We start from the raw sequence: 5,886 nt of genomic DNA on the forward strand, positions 1-5,886 counted from the left end.
CCAAAAGTGATTCATAAACTTTACTCCGGAATATACTCTAAGTATTACGTATGTAGTGGCGCTTGTAGCTATATTTCTCATTAATGCATAGTTTGAGAAGCGCTGGGCTTAATACCGCCACCTAGCTGACGATAGCGTAATTTGCTGTGGGTTGCAAGGGAAGTTGGATGTGTTGCAAAGGGAGAAAGCCTCTCTCTGGAATTTCTAAATTCCCCAGACGCTGTCCCATCATAGTTAGGCCGCCATCACAATTTCAGTGGAGTTGAAGCCGTGAAACGTGAAAGTGCAGTTTCTATTTCTACTTAAAATTGTTTCAAATTTATCCAAATTTCAAAATTTACTTCGTTAACCTACGTGGTGTAAATATTGTTAAGTGCCAACGTAGCGATTATATATTGCAACGAGGAAAATTTAATATTTTTCTTTACCTGCGCCAAGGACAAGGGGTAAGATTTTAATGCAGCGGTTACGGTGTAGTCAGTCCATATAAGAGAAAATTTGGTTACAGGACTTGGCGCGTATTACCAAATAAATTTTAATGGTTGACGGCAGCAGTTAATATTGCGAAAAAAGCAAATTCTAAAGAAGCGACTCGCAGTGGCTCAATTCCCTGAATTTGAATTTAAATTTGCCGCGCATGAGCAGCGGACTTTGAACCTCATTTGAGTAAAAGGGAGGGAGGAACAAAAGAGCGCAACCACTTAGCGGCACCGGCGTACGGGAAGAATAGCGACATTGCGAATTAGTGCAAGTGCAGCGTTACCGCCGGCAAACCGCCGCATATTTGTCGGTCCGCGACTAAGCGGAAATAAATAGTGTTTAAGTTATAGTGTTAGTTTTTTTTGTTCTAAGAAAGAATAATGCACTACAAGTACGTGTATTTATATATATAAGTAATCTAATGATTTTGTATTATTAATGTTTTTTTTCCGTCACATAATTCTGCTATGCGAAGGCAGAGGTAAATTGTGCTTAGTTTTTTTGTGTTAAATTATTTTCGTTGTTGTGAGTGAATTTTCAGATGCCACATATTCAGCCCACCGCCCAAATGGAAGCGCTTTCATCACTGGCTAGGAGTGGGGTAAGTTTGTAACTTGTCTTTTTTTTTGTATCCAAACGCATTTAATAATGTTCAAGCTTCTGCGCTAAGCAATGTCAAGCCAGAAATAAATATTTAAAACGGCATTAATTTACTCCCTGCTTGTGTGCCTTCGCATCAGAAGAGCTAAATAGAGAGCGAATAGTTGTTGAAAGAGTACTGCTCTCACGCGGATAATGTCCAGTTATTCTGATCGAATGCGTTAATTCTTACAATTATAAAACTTCTCTTAAGTTTTTTTTTCATTTTTTCTTTCATACTTCTTTTTGCATAAGCAATAATCAAATACAGCTAGAGCATAAGACACAGCTGTTCTAAACTCTATTTATTTGTACGTATGCCATATGATTTGTTTGTCTGATTATTAGCTGTTAAGTAACTATGGAATAAATATAAGTAAACATTGAACTCATGCTGGCCAACGCTTCTGTGTAGGGTTTAAAGAAGGGGTCATCCGTATATTAATAACTTGTTTTCAGTTTGGCAATGATGACCATGGTTGGGTGGGCGAATTTAATCCACAAGCACAGCAGTGGTTATAGCACATCGCACATAAACACCGTCTTCCACCTATTCTATCCTATATCTACTTTATTTCTCGGTCTGTCCCTAATTTTCTATTAGCTAGCAACTAGCACGCTCCCTTTATATTTTTAATATTGTAATGTAATAGTAGAGTAGCACCCGACATATTTATATCTGAGCTGGATGGATTCCCACCCCAAAGCCGACGAGCTAGAGCCGGAAAACTGAGCGTGCGCCAGTTTCAGATAGTTAAACAGTCCTTGATAGCCGCTGAGCAAGCAGTTAAACGTTACACGCTACACGTATCTTTGCCAATTTTATTCAAAATGGACTTGGTTCCAAACAAATCAATGAGGACGCTTAATTTGTAAAAGTGCTTAAAGACGTGGCCTAAAAGAATGTTGAGTATAATTTTAACTATTTTCTACTGCGAATAAAATTTTTAAACTTCGAAAATATTTTCACTGGAACAACCTTTTCTAATTTGCATAGTTGTCTAAATATGTGAAACATTTATATTTCACAGTAAAGCGTAATATTCGAATACATAGCGGTTTTACATTTAAACAAGAATTCAAGAAGTATTTAAATGCAAAAATTCACGGCTAAAATATTTGTGCAATAACAGAACTTATTTTTCGACTTTGAGGTTATGTTTGCGAGAATCCATCGTCATCCCCAATCATTTGGCGACTTGGAGTTCCTCGAAAATTTTTACAAAAAATAACGCTACAGTAGAGCAAGCCCGACAGTGAAATACCCTGAACCCAGACTAGCTTCCGCCACTAAGTTATATGCATCTCTAGCAAAAGCAAGAGAAGAAGAAGAACGAACTTGATGCTGCAGTTTGTGGTCGGAGCACTATACTAGAGTGAAATTGTTTCGCTAATAACTTTTCTTAGAATGGACCGTTTAATGACCGTGAATTTTGAAACAAAAGTATTCGGGTAATGTTGCTTTTAAAATGTGGACAGTATTGACGAAATTCTGTAGCGGGGAGAGGGGAGGGAAAATCACAAAAACAAAATAAACTCGTGTAGCTTAGGGACCAGAAGCATGTATATACCACGTTTGGTTAATGTGCGCTCAACCGTTTCCGAAATCTAGGCGTTCATACAGACGGACGGACATTTCTGGATCGATTGCTCTAGTCATGCTGATCAAGAGATGCTTCCTTCTGCATGTTACATATTTTGCACAAACCTAATATACCCTTTTTACCCTACGGGTACAGGGTATAAAAACTGTAATAAGTATTGCTGAATTATTTATTCCTACTCCATAGTTACATACAGACATTGCTTATTTATTGGCATTATGCTGCCCGATAAAGCCAAAAGCATCTAATCTCCAAACGCGAGCACTTGCGTCTAGTTATACGTGTGTAATTTGTACAATAGGGTGTTGTTTCTCTGTAATCGTGAATAGCTGCTTATCTGCTTGTTAACTGTTTTGATTTAAAAGCTTGCGATAACGTTTGTCGCTCTTCAAGTGCTCGTTTTTTGCCGACATTTATCATCAATAGTGAATACCCAAGCTGCTAACAAAATTTAGATCTTCTCTTTACCAGCCCTGAGCTCAATAGTTTCCTCAAAGAAATATTTCAATGCTAGGTATATTTTTTGTCTCCTTCAGGCCTTTTGAGGAGAGCTTTATCATTGTATTATACATACATATGTACATACTCTATATACGAGCCCTAACCACTATTAATTGGTACGGCAAGGTTTTTTTCGACAGTGCAACTTTCAATGACTCATATTTATTTGTAGGCGATGATTGCCCAAACATATTTATACTTTTTAAAAAGGTCATTGAATTACCTTTAATTTCATATCAAAACATGCACAAGTTTCATATCAACAAAATGAAAAAACTCAATTTAAATAAAACAACTTTCATACTACACGAAATATTTTGACCATTATTAATTGGTACGGCAACATTATTCTTCAAAAAAAACAGTGAAAAATGTAAAATGTAAACAAAAACTGGACAAGTAACGGTAAATAGAATATTGTGATGAAGGAAAAGTAAAAACATATGACATTTAGTTGTAGTTTTAGTTTTATTCTCTGATTTATGAGCATGATGGCACGTGGCAAGCCAGTTTGTGAGGAAGTTCGAGCTTTAATTCTAAAAAAAATTTAATTTGGGCAACAGCTATGGTGAAATATCGAAAAGTCTTATGCTTTCTAAGTCTACAGTTCAAAATATAGTGAAAAGCTACAGAAAGAATGGCAATATTCACTGTAATACAGCGAACAGAGGTCGAGTCTCAAAAGTTACTTCGCGTGACAAAAGAAGTTTGTCGAGTATAATAAAGGAAAATCGGCGAAGTACTGTGAGAGATATATCGGCAAAACTGTCTGCAAAAATTGGGAAAACAGTGAAACGAGACAGCAAATGAAAATAATTGAATATGGCTTCTATAAGGTATGATTGCGGTTCCTGCTTAGCATAACAGATAATTTTTTCTGTACAATTAATATATGTTGGTGTTTTTAGGCCAAAGAAAAACCATTGCTCACAGCTTTGCAGATGAAAAAACGATTGCTATGGGCAAGACAAAGGCAGAATTGGGAACAGAGGCGTTGGCATTCTATAATTTTTAGCGATGAATCCAAATTTGATGTGTGTGTCGGTGATGCTCGAAAACGAGTAATACGAAAACGTACGGAGGCATATCACAAAGATTGTCTTAAACGTACAGTCAAGTTTCCAACGAGCACAATGGTGTGGGGATGCATGTCAGCCAAAGGTGTGGGACAACTTTACTTTATAGATGGAACTGTAAATGCAGAAAAATACAAGTGTATCCTTCAAAGTAATCTCCTTCCATCAATACCAAAGCTTTCTGAGTGTGGGGAATATACCTTTCAACAGGATGGTGCATCACCACACACCGCAAAAACAACCAAAAATTGGCTTCAAGAAAATGGAATTGATGTCTTAGATTGGCCGTCATCAAGCCCAGATCTAAGCCCAATAGAAAACTTGTGGGCAATCATCAAAAGAAAGCTGAGGAATGACCCACAGCGTACTCTGTCAGGACTAAAATCAAAAATTCAGGAAATCTGGGATTCCATAACTCCAGAAGAATGCCTAAAATTAGTAAATACCATGCAGAAGAGAATTCAGGGTGTTATTAAAAATAAAGGAGATGTTACTCAGTTTTAATGAATATATAATGTTGCCGTACCAATTAATAATGGTCAAAATATTTCGTGTAGTATGAAAGTTGTTTTATTTAAATTGAGTTTTTTCATTTTGTTGATATGAAACTTGTGCATGTTTTGATATGAAATTAAAGGTAATTCAATGACCTTTTTAAAAAGTATAAATATGTTTGGGCAATCATCGCCTACAAATAAATATGAGTCATTGAAAGTTGCACTGTCGAAAAAAACCTTGCCGTACCAATTAATAGTGGTTAGGGCTCGTACTAGATAACGAGTAGAACGGGAAGTAAAAAATGTAACAGTTAATGTGTATAGCAACAGATAATGTCAAGCGGGCCTGTTTCCGTTTTCAATTACTTGTACTTTTCAAAATTGAATTGATTGCATTTCCGAATTGCATTCCATTTGGTATTTGTCTATCCGAAGATTTTCGTTATTGTTGTTCGCCATCAAAGTTAATTTTGAAGCATTTTCATTCCGAATAGATAATAGCTTAATTTGTGAAACAACTATGTTTTCAGAAGATTTATCGCATGATAGTAAAAGTACGACTAACTCCATAATTCTCCTCAGAAACCAGAATTTTGATTGGGAATAATCTGGCAGAAATCGGAATCGGAAACTGGTCGATAATATATCAACAAAATCGGTCGTTCGTTAGTGCTTCATATCTTACATCTACAATCCACAAGCAATATTATGATAAATAAATAAAAATCTGTTTTTCCATTTAAATGTATAATATAATTCAATGACATTTTACTAAAAAATCGTATTTTTATCATCAATTTAACATTTTTATCTATTTAGACACACATCGCTCTTGACTTTTCGTGTCGAACATTTTCGACTTAAAAACAAAACTTAAGTGACTGCTTAAATTACAAATTAAATTGGTTGGTTATTTAATAAGGCTACGGCATTTATTAATATTTGTAAGATGTATATTTAAAATAGATATAACACTCCACAGCGCGCTCCAACAGGCACACAAGGGACAAAGGTAAAAGGGCTAAAAATTTTATTCTAGATTAAAAATAAAGATGATTATCTTGAAAAGTCTCAAAAAACAAAAAGTAA

This window comes from Scaptodrosophila lebanonensis, unplaced genomic scaffold (assembly GCF_003285725.1).
Source record: "Scaptodrosophila lebanonensis strain 11010-0011.00,11010-0021.00 unplaced genomic scaffold, SlebRS2 tig00001410-arrow-pilon, whole genome shotgun sequence".
NCBI lineage: Eukaryota > Metazoa > Arthropoda > Insecta > Diptera > Drosophilidae > Scaptodrosophila > Scaptodrosophila lebanonensis.